The following is a 15481-nucleotide window of genomic DNA, read 5'->3' as shown; positions in this document are numbered from 1 at the left end:
CGATGCAGCGGAACTGCCAAGCCAAACGTGTGTTGTAGAGGAAAGGATGGAGGTCAGAGCAGTTGTCATCTGGGCTGTAGCTTTCAGCATGATACGAGGGCATTACAGTTGTCATCTTATGCCTGTTGAGTACATCCTAAAGAAGTGCTTCACTTTAGCAGCCACCTATAACAGCCCAACAAAGAAGTATTCAACACTGCACAGAACAGACAGCAAAGTTTAATGGTATTTACTGCCTGTAAAGCGTTTCTAAGCACGATGGATACTGCAATGTTTGGCAGTTTTGCAGCAGTTATTACAAACGTGTTCTGTAATGCAGAACGGTCAAAGGAGGTGTTTGATCTGTGAAGGTCAGAAGGCCTCTTTCCATGACTGGATGAGCTTGCAAAACATGCTGTACTGGTCACACTAGGAGATCTTCCTGAGTCTGCCAATCACAGACAGCTCTGAGTAGGTCATGCCCATGTCAGCCTGTGGGAGGGGGGACAGAGACGTGCTTAAGGTCTGAGTATTGTAAAACTATCTGTCTGCATGCACGTGGTATTATATTAAAAAAGGAATGAGGAACTGATGTGACTTATTGGAATAGTCATGGAAAAAGCCTGTCAGGGCACAGAAACACAGTAAATAAACACTATAAAGATAGGGGCAGAACATAAGAACATTTGCTACAAATATGTATATCTTTATACTGTGTATATGTATACACACACACACACACACACACACACACACACACACATATATATATACACAGTTGTGCTCAAAAGTTTGTATACCCTTGGAGAATTGGTAATATATGTACCATTTTTAAAGAAAACATGAGTGAGCAGGCAAAACACATTTCTTTTATTTCTTATGGGATTCATATTCAACTGGAGGTTATAACAGAATGGCACAATCATAAAACAAAACATGGCAACAAAGAAAAAAGTCAAAAGTCTGCATACCCTTAGTCCTTAATACTGTGTATTGCCCCCTTTAGCGTCAATGACAGCATGCAGTCTTTTGTAATAGTTGTCTATGAGGCCCCAAATTCTTGCAGGTGTTATAGCTGCCCATTCGTCTTGGCAAAATGCCTCCAGGTCATGCAGTTTGGTTGTCTTGCATGAACCACACGTTTGAGATCTCCCCAGAGTGGCTCGATGATATTAAGGTCAGAAGACTGTGATGGCCACTCCAGAACCTTCACCTTTTTCTGTTGTAACCACAGGAGGGTCAACTTGGCCTTGTGCTTAGGGTCATTGTCGTGCTGGAAAGTCCAAGAGCGTCTCATGCACGGCTTTCATGCAGAAGAATGCAAATTGTCTGCCAGTATTTTCTGATAACATGCTGCATTCATCTTGTCATCAATTTTCTCAAGATTCCCCGTGCCTTTAGAGCTCACACACCCCCAAAACATCAGTGAGCCACCACCATGCTTCACAGTGGGATGGTATTCTTTTCACTATAGGCCTTGTTGACCCCTCTCCAAACATAGAGCTTATGGTTGTGACCATAAAGCTCTATTTTGGTCTCGTCACTCCAAATTACAGTGTGCCAGAAGCTGTGAGGCATGTCAAGGTGTTGTCGGGCATATTGTAACTGGGTTTTTTGTGGCATTGGCACAGTAAAGGCTTCTTTCTGGCAACTCAAACATGCAGCTCATTTTTGTTCAAGTATCATCGTATTGTGCTCCTTGAAACAACAACACTGTCTTTTTCCAGAGCAGCCAGTATTTCTCCTGAGGTTACCTGTGGTTTTTTCTTTGTATCCCAAACAATTCTTCTGGCAGTTGTGGCTGAAATCTTTCTTGGTCTACCTGACCTTGGCTTGGTATCAAGAGATCCCTGAATTTTCACTGTAGTGATTGAACAGTACTGACTGGCATTTTCAAGGCTTTGGATATCTTTTTATATCCTTTTCCATATTTGTAAATTTCCATTACCTTGTTACGCAGGTCTTTTGACAGTTCTTTTCTGCTCCCCATGGCTCACTATCTAGCCTGCTCAGTGCATCCATGTGAGAGCTAACAAACTCATTGACTATTTATACACAGACACTAATTGCAATTTTAAAAGCCACATGTGTGGGAAATTAACCTTTAATTGCCATTAAACCTGTGTGTGTGTCACCTCGTGTGTCTGTAATAAGGCCAAAAATTCAAGGGTATGTAAACTTTGGTCAGGGCCATTTAGGTGATGTTATCATTATGATTTAAAAAGGATCCAAACAACTATGTGATAATAAATGGCTTCATATGATCACTATCCTTAAATAAAAGATTTTCAGTCATATTTTCAAAATCAATGCCAAAATTTCAAAAAACTGTAAGCATCGTGCAAAAGGAAAAGTTTTTGTGTACCATTGCCATTGTGGAAAGACCCTTTTCACAGGCGTATTTGTTACGCATGAGTCATTTATTTTGCAGCCGAAAGTGTCTGATAATAGGGGGTGAGTAAGATAGAGTGAGTAATAATCGTCTGGTCATGTGGTATCAACTAATAATTAAAGACCACCCTTATGTAGAATAAAACAACGTAATTTTAAACATACAGTAGCTGTCAAAAAAACATAATTCCTTTAGGTGTAAAACTTCTTAGAAGTTGAGTTACGGACCTTTACATTATATCTAAGACAAATGTTTACAAGTTTAGCAAAGCTGTTCAGTTGAATAAGCTAAATAGGTTTAAAAGCACATATCCTGCAAATTGTAGACACATGTTGCAGTGTTACTTGTGTAGTAAAACAGCAATGGTATAAACCCCAAACTCAGCAAACCCGTAGGTCGTTTGGAGCTTGAGGTGTCCAACTGGAGTATGTTGCTGTGAATACTGTGGTAGTTGTGTTACAATAACAGCAAACTGCATATTGAAAAAGTCAGCACATTCACAACATTTTACAGAAGCTGTGCTTTTGTTTGTGATGTCACAGGTCACATCTGAGGCACATAAAACAAGCCCTGTAAGGTATTCTCTACATCTATCTAATCACTCTTTTATGAATCAATGCAATCTATAGCATTTCACAATAGCCATCGGCAACTTTGTGGAATGATGTTGCATAAGACTTTGATCTAATTATTAGTTATCTTTTTTAGATAGTCAAAGCTGCTTTGTGTAATTTGTAACTGTTGAATTACTTTCTCCAATCACAGCTTAATATACAAAGACAACTGTAAGTAAAGTAAATGTCTGGTGGAACAGAAATTACACATTTAAGCTTTAAGGTGTTTGTAGGGGTCAAAGTATTGTTTGCTGAACAAATTATTTGCTGATGAGTGCTCACTGTACCTGAACGTTCTGCAGTGCTAGGTTTTCCCTGGCACTTCCCCCATTTGCAAGGAACTGAGGCTATTTCCCTGTTACCTTGGAGAAGATTCCCAGCATGCCTTTTACTGCCATGTCAATGTTGATATTCAGGTGATTGCTGTAAGAGAGGAGAATAACAAATAAAAACGACATGTTTACATTTTCGGAAGAAAATATTAGGGCCGCTTGCATATGCAAAAGTCTGCGCCACGATGCCAGAACATTGTTATGCGGTTGCTAAGGTTTTATGAAAGCTTTTTAGTGCATTGTTTTGAGGTTCTTAGGGTATTCTGAGTGGTTGCTTACTAGCCCAAATCAAAAGAGCCCACCCCCAAAGTATCTATGTTATTCTGGCCCCTCGATATGACTCAAGTTTCATCCGTCAGTGTCAGTCTATGGGATTTTTTTCTCATCTGTTTTATCGCCTGCCAGGTGAAAGCAAATAAAGGCAGCATAAAAGTAATCCATTGAACTCTAGTGGTTTAATCCATGTCTTTAGAAGCGATATGATAGGTGTGGGTGAGAAACAGGTAAATATTTATGTCCTTTTTTACTATCAATCTCCACTTTAACTTTCTTCTTCTTTTGTTTTTGGTGATTCGCATTCTTCGTGCATATTGCCACCTACTGGGCAGTTAGGAAAATTTATAGTACAAAAGGACTTAAATATTGTCTGTTTCTCACCCACATCTATCATATCACTTCTGAAGACATTGATTTAACCACTGGAGTCATATAGATTACTTTTAAGCTGCCTTTATGTGCTTTTCGGAGCATCAAAGTTCTGGCCACCATTCATTTGCCTTGTATGGACAAACAGAGCTGAAATATTCTTCAAAAAAATCTTCATTTTAGTTCTGCATTAGAAAGAAAGTCAGACACATTCCAATAATTTTTGGATGAATTATCCCTTTAAGGTTAATGCTCTATCAAGTTTTAAATTAACAAAACCTACCTTCCAACCCTAAACCTTAAACCTCAACCTAACCCTAACCGATAGTGTTCAGTAAGCAAATTTGAGACGAAAAACACATTTGCTGAAGCAACAACTTTATTTTGGGTTGCTTCAGTGACACTTTTGGCTCCCAGTAAGTGCAACACTCCATCATTTGAGCTACTGCGCAACTGGATTGTGCATGAATATGCTTGGACATGTAGTTGGTTATGTAATGCAAACGTTGAAATGTATCGCCTTACAAGTCATGCTCTATAGTAAAAGTATTTAGATGTCCAACGATAGCATTATGTGAGGAAAAGAGCAAAAATGTAAGTGTTTATGAACAGATAATCTGCCATTTTACTCATGATTTGTGTGAAAGTGAATAAAAGTCATTGTTGATGTAGTGCCTCTAGTGTTCATTTCACCAGGAAACTGCCGCAATATGTTCAACGTGCCATGGAAAAATTATTTAGGAAAAATGTAGGTATAGTCACGTGATTCTATAAGACCACCTACTTAAGTTTAGGGGTTTGTTCAAATGCCAGACCCTAAGTATGACCAATAGTAATAGCGATGCTTGCCTTTGCAAGCACTATTAATAACTATTGGTTCAACATTGTGTAGTTCGATAATATTTTTTCTAACACAAATTATGGAAAAATACTTTTAATGATCACACTCTTTACATATAAATCAAATGTACTCCATGGCATCCGCTGACCTGCCGATCTGAGCAGCAAGATCTTTGGCTCTGTTGCACGTATCCTCAGAGGAGTTTCCGCTAGCCGTGTAGCATGTGGTGAAGAGGCGTCCACACAGCTCAGGAGGGTCATCAGGGCTGTAGGATGAATCATTCACCACCCACTGCACGTCCTCCAGTACCTGACAATCTGAGAGGGATGGAGTGCTTATTTATGGATAAGAACATTAAGCAACCTTCTGAATGAGGTGCTTCTTATATTTTGGAGGACTGCTGTGCATGTTTATTCGTCAGCCTTACTGCCATCTCTAACGGCTTAGAAGATCTGCACACACATGGAGTAAACAATACAGGCAGTTGATGAACTGTCTACACCACCACTAAGAGGAAGAAGGAAGCCAGCCTGGAGAGAATAAAATGCATAAACACAGTAACTTATAGTTGATTCTGATAAAGCCTTTCATTTTTCATCCAAAAATCAAAGAAAAATAAGAGATTATCATTTGGCTTAGACAAGAAATTATTTGTATTGTGACATTTTGATGATGTAACAAAGTTCAATGGAAAGGAGGAGGCGAGAACCGGCTTGACAATATAAATAATCTTTTAATAAAACAAAAAGACACAAACATAAACACATGCAGGGCAGCTGCCCGTAACTCTCTCTCTCCCGAACTGCCGCCTCCAGTCGCATTTATCCCTCTGGAGGGCTTGATTAGCCTGATTAGGGGCCGGGTGTTCAGCATCATTACCCGGCCCCGCCCTCCTCCCTGCCACAGATGACAATTAAGCACATTTCATGAATGCACATAGATGTAACATGCTAACAAACATATGCTACAACTGTGAGTCAAGGTATGAAAATAAGCATAAAGTTTCATAAAATCCAGTAAATCTACATTTACTACAAACACACACACTCATATTTGTATCTACCATGAAAAAACAAACCTGTCCACTCCTCAAGTAGTCCCATAACCAACAGGCAGGGCCAAGACAAAAATAAACCCAAAAAACATGTGATATTAGATTTCAGGGATGCTGCCCCAATAAAACAAAATTCATGTAACATTATAAAGTCCATGATTTACTATTCTTCCCCATTTATTTACTGGCTTATAAGAAAGACTAACATGTGGGTATTGCAATTTCCCCTTTCTCTTGCTCGTATCTGAAAGTGTATTTCCAAACAGGAAGTCAGGAAGAAATAAGTGTCGCAAGGTAACACAAAAATATATTCACTTGCATTAGTAATTCTGGGAGAACTGGTTGCACTTTAACATTTATGGGGCTATTTAAATTTAACATGTGTGTTATGAGGTTGTGGATCTTAATGCACACCACCACTAGAGAGCGACAAAGCACATCTATCTCCACTGCAAACATCAAGTACCAGAGTAAAGCAATAAATGTGTATATTTACAGGATATCAAAGTACGGTAAATTAAAGGAGTAGTTCACCCAAAAAAGTCTCGGTTACTGTTGTAACCTCCGTTCCCTGATGGAGGGAACGAGACGTTGTGTCGATGTAGTGACACTAGGGGTCGATCTTGAGAGCCCAAGACACCTTCAGATCTTTGAGAAAAGGCCGATGAGAATTGGCAAGTAGAATTTGCATGCCACTCCCCCGATATACGGGTAAAAAAGGGAGTCTGGAATGCGGATTCATTCAGGTTTTTGCAATGAGGAGCCGAGACGAGGTCCCGGCCATTACAGCGGTGTAGTTCAGCCTGTGGCAAGAGGGACACAATGTCTCGTTCTCTCCATCAGGGAACGGAGGTTACGACAGTAACCGAGACGTTCCCCTTCTGTCACTCACTCGACGTTGTGTCGATGTAGTGACACTAGGGGTCTCTATATGAAACGCCACAATGGCTGAACTGTGTTACGTGAACTGCTGATGCAGGTGTAGGCAAGCTACTGTGAGCATACGAACAGATGCACTCGGACTGCACGTAGCCTCCCCAGACGCCCCAAAATGAGACGTATCTATTATGGCGCCAGCTGTGGCCTTTTCTCTATACGTTTTTCTCTCCACAGAAAATTAGATTCGGCTGGGGCCATTAAATGCTCATAAAATGCACTGGAGAAGGCGTTCTTTTCCGTTCCTATTCTTTCAGGGGGAAAAGACCCCGGGGAGGCCACACCCTGGGATGGTAAAAAAGTGGAGAATACGTCATATGGGCCTAAGGCCACACATGGAAGAGGCACGGTGGTAGGTCCTGCCCTTCGAAGGGGAGGAGCTCTACAAATGCAGTGACCAGGGCAGAGAGGGCTCTGCCAAGGGAGATGCAGGTCTACCAAAAAAGGGAGACCGTACCGTGGAAGATACATCACAGGAGGTTATCGGGGTAACCGAGACCTGTGTAGCACTTACCCCAGTACAGGGCACGTTAGCACACATACTGGGTCCGACTATGAATTCCTCCGCTGAATTCATGAGCCAGAGGGCTAGGAGGAAGGACATCCAGGGTTCATAGGTCGTGAACACGCATGGGAGAGAAGAGCGCACAGCTTCACCTCGTGGAGGGGAAAGGCACTATACACAAGCAGTAAACACCGGCCAGCTGCCCCACATAACGAAACTTACCTGTTCGTACCTGAAAGAACACGGGACGAAACCGGCTCAACCCGGAAATTGTAAAATCTTGCGAAGGTATTGGGTGTTGCCCAGCCCGATGCTCTACAGATGTCTGCTAGAGAGGTGCCATTGGCCAGTGCCCACGAGGATGCCACACTCCTTGTGGAGTGGGCTCAAACCTGCAAGGGGGCGGGCATGGACTGGGTCTGGTAGGCCAAAGCGATGGCTTCCATGATCCAGTGGGAAAGCCTCTGTTTGGAGACAGCATTCCCTTTCCGCTGTCCGCCGAAGCAGACAAAGAGCTGCTCAGAGCGTCTAAAGCTCTGCGTGCAATCCAAGTAGATGTGCAAAGCACGCACTGGACACAGCAACAATAAGGCTGGGTCTGCCTCCTCTGGGGGCAGTGCTTGCAGGCTCACCAACTGATTCCTAAAAGGGGTCATGGGAACCTTGGGCACATAGCCCGGTCGGGGTCTCAGGATCACGTGAGAGTCTTCCGGACCAAATTCTAGGGACTCTTTGCTGACAGAGAACGCTTGCAGGTCCCCGACCCTCTTGATGGAAGTGAGCGCGGTCAGGAGGGCGGTCTTCAATGAGACAGCCTTTAACTCGACTGACTCTAGGGGTTCAAACGGGGCTCTCCGTAGGCCTAAAAGGACCACGGAGAGGTCCCATGAAGGAAAGAGGCGCGGCCTAGGAGGGTTAAACCTCCTTGCACCTCTCAGGAACTTGATGATCAGGTCGTGCTTACCGAGAGACTTACCTTCAACAGCGTCGTGGTGTGCTGCTATAGCAGCTACATAGGCCTTGAGAGTCTAACTTCTCTTGCAGGAAGGAAAGCACTGACCCGACTGAGCACCTCTGGGGGTCTTCGCTACGGGAAGAACACCACTTAGTGAAGGTACGCCACTTCAGGGAATACAGCTGCCTTGTAGAAGGAGCTCTGGCCTGAGTGATCATGTTAACTACTGCGGGCGGTAGACCAGTTAGGTCTTCTGCATCCTGTCCAGGGACCAGACATGGAGATTCCAGAGGTCTGGGTGTGGGTGCCAGAGGGTGCCCCGTCCCTGAGAAAGAAGGTCCTTCCTCATGGGAATTTGCCAGGGAGGTGCTGTCACGAGGGGCGTGAGGTCCGAGAACTAAGTCTGGGTGGGCCAATACGGACCCATGAGAATGACCTGCTCCTCGTCCTCCCTGACCTTGCACAGAACCTGTGCAAGTAGGCTCACTGGGGGGAATGCGTATTTGCACAGCCCCCGGGTCCAGCTGCGTGCCAGTGCATCTGTACTGAGGGGAGCTCCCGTCAGGGCATACAAGAGAGGGCAGTGGGAGGATTCCTGGGAGGCGAACAGGTCTACCTGTACCTTGCCGAATCGACTCCAAATCAGCTGGACCACCTGGGAGTGGAGTCTCCACTGAGTGTCACCTGCCGCGACAGAGCAAACTGCCTTGGCGGTTTATATAAGCCACTGTCATCATGTTGTCCGTCCGGACCAACACGTGCTTGCCCTGGATCAACAGCAATAGCCTCCGCAGGGCGAGCTGTACTGCCAGCAACTCGAGGCAGTTGATATGCCAATGCAGGCAAGGTCCTGTCCAGGAGCCAGCGGCTGCGTGCCCATTGCACACGGCGCCCCAGCCTGTCTTGGTCGTAACCACGACACGCCTGAACACTTGCTGTATGGGGACTCCAGCCCGCAGGAACGCAAGGTCTGTCCAAGGGCTGAAAAGGCGGTAGCAGGCGGGTGTGAGAGCCACGCGATGTGTGCCGTGGCACCATGCATACCTCAGGACTCGGGTCTGGAGCCAGTGCTAACAGAACTTTGAAGCTCCAAAAAGCACATAAATTCAACATAAAAGTAATTCAAATGAACCAGTGTTTAAATCCATATCTTCTGAGGTGATCTAATCAGTTTTGGGTAAGAACAGACCAAAATGTAACTCCTTTTTCACTTCCTAGTGCTTGACACATCTGCAGAGCACTAGATGACGTTAGGAAGTTTAATCAAACTTGAAATCATGATCGCCAAGGAGACTGCTGATGTCAAGAAATATAGTGGGAAAAAAAAGAGTTACATTTTGGTCTGTTCTCACCCAGAACCGATAAGGTCGTTTCTGAAGACATGGATTAAACCACTGGAGTCTTACGAATTAATTTTATGCTGCCTTTATGTGCTTTTTGTAGCTTCAAAGTTCTTGCCACCATTCGCTTTCATTGAATGGACCAACAGAGCTGAAATATTCTACTAAAACTCTTTGTGTTCTGAAAGAAAGCTATACATATCTGGGATGACACGAGGGTAAATAATGAGAGAATTTTCCATTTTGGGTGAACTATTCCTTTAAGAATATGCAGAAACTTTAATGCAGATTAAAAGGTGCACCAGGTAATTTTTATTTATTTAGAAAGTGTCCCATAATAGAGGGCTTACCAACATAAAGTGAGTAATAATCAGCTGGTCATGTCAACATGGTAGCCAAGATGAGGTGAGACCTTTTAAATGTACTATTCATTTGTACACTACAACTTTTTTACAGTGGAAAAAGTAACCTAGTGCACTTTTATTTGATTGTTTGGAATATCGACGAGTGCATTTTCCTGATCTCTTCTTCTAGGGTGTGGAAAATCCACTCCATAGGCTGGTGTGTTGGCAGACACCTGTCATCACAGTCAGACAGAGAGAAGTCTGTTTTGAAACTCTGATATGGTTTGTGTTCATACTCCTACAGTATGCATGGAGACAGAAGAATAATTAAGACTTGATAATATGCTTCTTTATAATCTTCTGATGTCTTTCATTGCTCACCATGTGTGGGTGACATCTCTCCCCTCGATAGCTGTGTACGTCTTCCAAATCAAAAGTGGCTGTGATAACCTCCTGTACGTCAAATGAAACCTTTTTTAAATCAAACTGACCATATATAAATGTTTAGCATGTTTACAGTGAGGCAAAAATTGAGTTTACAGTGAGGCACTTACAATGGAAGTGAATGGGGCCAATGTTTGGAAGGTTTAAATGCAAAAATGTGAAGCTTATAATTCTATAAAAGCACTTACATGAATTCTTCTGTTAAAATTTGAGCATTATTTGAGTTGTGAAGTTGTTTAAATAATTGGGTTTATGTGTTACGTCGTCATGGCAACCAAATTGTAAAACTGGATATAACTTTACACAGAAAAGGTTAGTAAGTGATTTTATAATACTGAAATCATGTAAACACACATATCTTCTGGCTATACTTTTGAAACAGTGAGTATTTTAACATTTACAGATTGGCCCCATTCACTTCCATTGTAAGTACCTTACTGTAACCCAGATTTTTGCTTTTTTTCTTAAGAAAAGCAGGGACAAGTCTAAATTAATGCTTGTTGTAATCAATATTATGCCACAAATGCTGTCGATTGAGCTTAACTTCTATTGAACCTGGAATATTCCTTTAAGTGCATCTGACCTGACAGTGAGCTCTTACCACATTCTCAAGTGAAAACTGTGGTCCCTGGGCAACAATATCTCCACTGATGGCAATCATAGCACACCCATCATAGTACAGATGGTCTCCATCACAGCCATTCTGATTAGCAAATAGATAGATGCCTCCACTTTGAAACAAACATGTTTTATGTTTCACCAACTAAAAATAAACTGGTTGAAAGCTGAGTGCAAAAGTGCTCTATAAGACTCATTGCCATAACAGTCTTTAAAAAAATTAACTTAAAGGGATAGTTTAGCCAGAAATGGAAAATCTGTCATCACTTACTCACTCTCATGTCATTCCAAACCTGTATGACTTTATATCTTCCGTGGAACTCAAAAGAAAGCAAAATGTTAGACTCAGTCATCATTCAGTCTAATTGCATCTTTTTTTTCTCCATACAATGAAAGTGAATGGTGACTGAGGCTAACATACTGTCTAACATCTCCTTTTGTATTCCACAGAAGATATAGACCCCGTTAACACCTGGTATGTAGATGCGTCTCGGGTGATCCGATCACATGTGGTCAGACGAGACACATCGCTGTTTACACAAGGTCACTTAAATGCGTCGCCTGTGACCACTTGTGTTCAGATTTTGAGGAAAGGGTCTCTGATTTCATGACGACATACATCAATCACTATGTCAGTGTGTTACTGCATGATAATAAACCACAAATGTCATAAAAGACAAAGAAAGCGTGAATTACGTGCTGTTTCTCCTAGGTGCAGTTGAAATATAATCTAACCATAAACTCAACATTTAGACCAAAATTATTGTTATTTTAATAGAGTATCTGTATTAAAGGAGACTCAGATGTTCATGCTTCTCATCTGTGTCCCTGAATGTTGATATAAGACACACTGAAGAAGACCTGTGAAGTTCTCATGCATATGTATGTATTTGCTTTTTCAGTTGTTCCATTCGGATGGTTATTTCCTTTTTAAAGTCTCGTAAATGGCGAAGTTTAAACTCTTGTTTAATTCTTTGAATTAAACTCTGGTCTCAGTTGATTGACAGGTGAGGGGAGTTGCTTCACTGCTATCCGGGATGCATTAATCACGATGTGTTCACATGCGTTTTTGACTACCTTTGTATGTGATGTTTGTGATAAGATCACAAAACGTTTTGCACCCCGTTTACACCTGTATTTAATGCGGACAACTTGTGATCGGATCACCTGAAACGCATCTTAATACCTGGGGTAAACGGGTCATAAGGTCATATGGGTTTGGAACAACATGACGGTGAGTAAATGATGACAGATATTTCATTTGGGATGAACTATACCTTTAAGATCTAGTCGATTAACATATATATATATATATATATATATATATATATATATATATATATATATATATATATATAATAAAATAAAGGGATAGCTCAACCAAATATTTTAATTCTCTCATCATTTACTCACCCTCATGCCATCCCAGATGTGAATGACTTTCTTTCTTCAGCTGAATACAAATATCTCAGCTTTGTAGGTCCTTATAATGCACGTGAATGATGACCAGAACTCAGAAGGTCCAAAAAAAGGACATAAAGGCATTATAAAAGTAATCCATATGACTCCAGTGGTTAAAATCTATGTCTTTAGAAATGATATGATAGGTGTGGGTGAGAAACAGATTAATATTTAAGTCCTTTTTTTTACTATAAATCTCCACCTTTGACCAGCCCCAACCAGTAAGTGGCTGAATGTGAAGGTGAAACTCACTTCCACACCAGAATATGTAGATTTACAGAAAAAAGGACTTAAATATTGAACTGTTTCTCACAAACATCTATCATATTGCTTCTGAAGACATGGATTTAACCCCTGGAATCGCATTGATTACTTTTATGCTGCCTTTATGTGCTTTTTGGACCTTTTGAGTTCTGGTCACCATTCACTTGCATTGTATGGACCAATAGAGATGGGATATTTGTATTCAGTTTTCAACATCTTGACCAATTTGATTGAATTACTAAATCGACATAAAAAAAAAATGTACGTGACATTTTTTTCAAATATATATATTTTTTATTTAAATATATTAAAAAAATAAAAAACAGAAATATTCTGTTTTTATATGTATTATTATTATTATTATTGTTTTTTTATTGTTTTTTTTGCACATATTTTAAGTTTAAACCAATGAAAATTGTGCTTATGAGTGCAATAAATTTAACAATTAAATATATGTTTTCATTCCAAATCACTTTGTATCTATATATTCAGCTGTTCCTAAATGCTTTGCACTCTTTTCCCTTTAATATTAAAAATCTGTGAGTTACAGAATACTGTTATTACCATATCTCCAGCTCTGGTCCCAGTCTGTACTTTGCTCCTTTCAGCTTGGCTATCTCAATTCCTGTTTTGGTAAATAAAGCCAATCTAAGAATGCAGGCGAGGTCACTTTAAGACCATTCAATAGACAGTACTGCAACTACTGTACATTTGAGAAGTTTACAAATTACAAGTGAACTGTCAGAACTTACTTTTAAGGATTCTGGTCAAGTTGCCTTCAAAGTCCAATGCCCACTGATTCAGGGTGCATGTCGCTATTGGGCAACCCATTTTACACAGCTAGGAATTATTTAAAATGTTTTAAAAACAGCTTTGGACTTGACCTTTATTTACTTAAGTTGTATTTTCCAGACTCTGTAAATGGTAAATTCAGTGTCCACTTCAAAATAAAAGTGACCTTGAAGAATGAGCAAAACTATTAAAACTACCTTTAGCTTATACAGATATACAGATACACAGTGCACTAATCACATGGACAGTGTTTTGGAAGTAACAATATTTTATATTAAGCTATATTTTGGAAGCTTGAACCTGCAACCTTTTGTGTGAGCTGCCCAGATACCTATCTATTAAAATACTTTTGTATTGGAAGTATGTCAAGGTTTTTGTTGTCCACAATATATATATTTTTATAAAAATCTTTATCTTATATGCATGCAATTTTTGCTTTTTATGTTAAGGATCATGTCCTTCAATGATGAATGAAATGTCATATTCCCAAAAGCAAATGTACAAATGGCAAGCCTCTTTTTGCAGTGTTTTAGGGGGAGAAAAAAGCTGAATGTCGAAATGTAGAAACAGAAAAGCAACCAAAAAGTTGCAATGTACGGAAGCTCTGAACCGCAAGGTGTGAAAAAAAAATAACAGTGAAAAAAAAAAAAGTTCCTTCCTGAGACTAAGTCTTAAATTTTTTTCTCTCTTCCTAAATTTTTTTTTCTCTTTTCCAAAATGTTTTTTTTTCTCTTTCAAAAAAAAAGAAAAAAGAAAAAATAAAAAAAATAAAATGTTTTTTCTCTCTTCCTAAATTTCTTTTTCTCTCTTCCTAAATTTTTTTTCTCTTTTCCAAAATGTTTTTTTTCTCTTTTCAAAAAAAAAAAAAAAATAAAAAATTAAAAAAATAAAATGTTTTTTCTCTCTTCCTAAATTTCTTTTTCTCTCTTCCAAATTTTTTTTTTCTCTCTTCAAAAAAAAATAAATAAATAAAAATAAATTAAAAAAATAAAATGTTTTTTCTCTCTTCCAAAATTTTTTTTTCTCTCTTCAAAAAAAAAAGAAAAAATAAATAAATAAATAAAAAAAAAATTTTTTCTCTCTTCCTAAATTTTTTCAATTAAGTACACAACTCAATATACTTATACATTTTATTTTTATTCAATAATTTAAGTTTAAGTTTATTCAGTTTATACAGCACATTTAAAAACAGCGAGCGGGCTAACCAAAGTGCTGTACAGAAATAAAAATAAAAAGTATTTTATTTAAAAGTATTAAAGAATTTTGGGGGTGGGGGGGGGGGGGCTGCAGGTTGATCCCATTAATACAAGTACAATTATCCTGGCAAACATTTGATATTGCAAACAATCCACAGTAGATTGACTTTGGGACATTTAGAGCATCAACAAACAAGTCTATATTAGGGGAATTTAAAAATTATTGTACAATACACCAAATTAATTCATATGACCACCCGGTATACACAAACACCTTACAGAGCAAATCTCTAAAACACATAAATATCCACAGAATACATAATTAAATACCACACATCATAAATACACACATCAATGATTAGTCAATACATGCCGTCGTCAATTACGTTACAGAATGCATATGGAGAGATAAACAACCTGCCCTCATACCCCCACTTACACACACGCTCTTGATAATAAACGCCGGGGGACGATTAAATAACATTACACATAACATTCAATGAGGCCTCCCCAGAGAAAAAAAACCCAAAAGCATGTAAAACAAATAACCCAACAACAAAATGTACTGCTGACTTCCTAACCCGCTACCGGACGTGGGATACAGCATTCGTAGAACACAACAACAGCGGCCGCCTAAACCTTGAGTTCAAGATTACCCCGAAGTCGCAAATAACCCTTCCCAATTTACTCACGGCGTTTTAGCAAAAAATTAGCAGTACCAAAACCCCCCCAACAACAGAAATCATTATACTTCTATAGCTTCACGCCC

At 39.9% G+C, this 15481-nt stretch overlaps 1 pseudogene; it reads right to left on the bottom strand.

Moving 5' to 3' along the window:
* The window catches only part of LOC127440178 (glutamine-dependent NAD(+) synthetase-like), a 14829-nt pseudogene extending 1274 nt beyond the window's left edge, over positions 1 to 13555 (bottom strand).
* Between the last annotated feature and the right edge of the window lie 1926 nt (positions 13556 to 15481).

This window comes from Myxocyprinus asiaticus, chromosome 1 (genome assembly GCF_019703515.2).
Source record: "Myxocyprinus asiaticus isolate MX2 ecotype Aquarium Trade chromosome 1, UBuf_Myxa_2, whole genome shotgun sequence".
NCBI lineage: Eukaryota > Metazoa > Chordata > Actinopteri > Cypriniformes > Catostomidae > Myxocyprinus > Myxocyprinus asiaticus.
The sequence above is the reverse complement of the archived record's forward strand: the minus strand, read 5'-3'. Positions and strand labels throughout refer to the sequence as shown.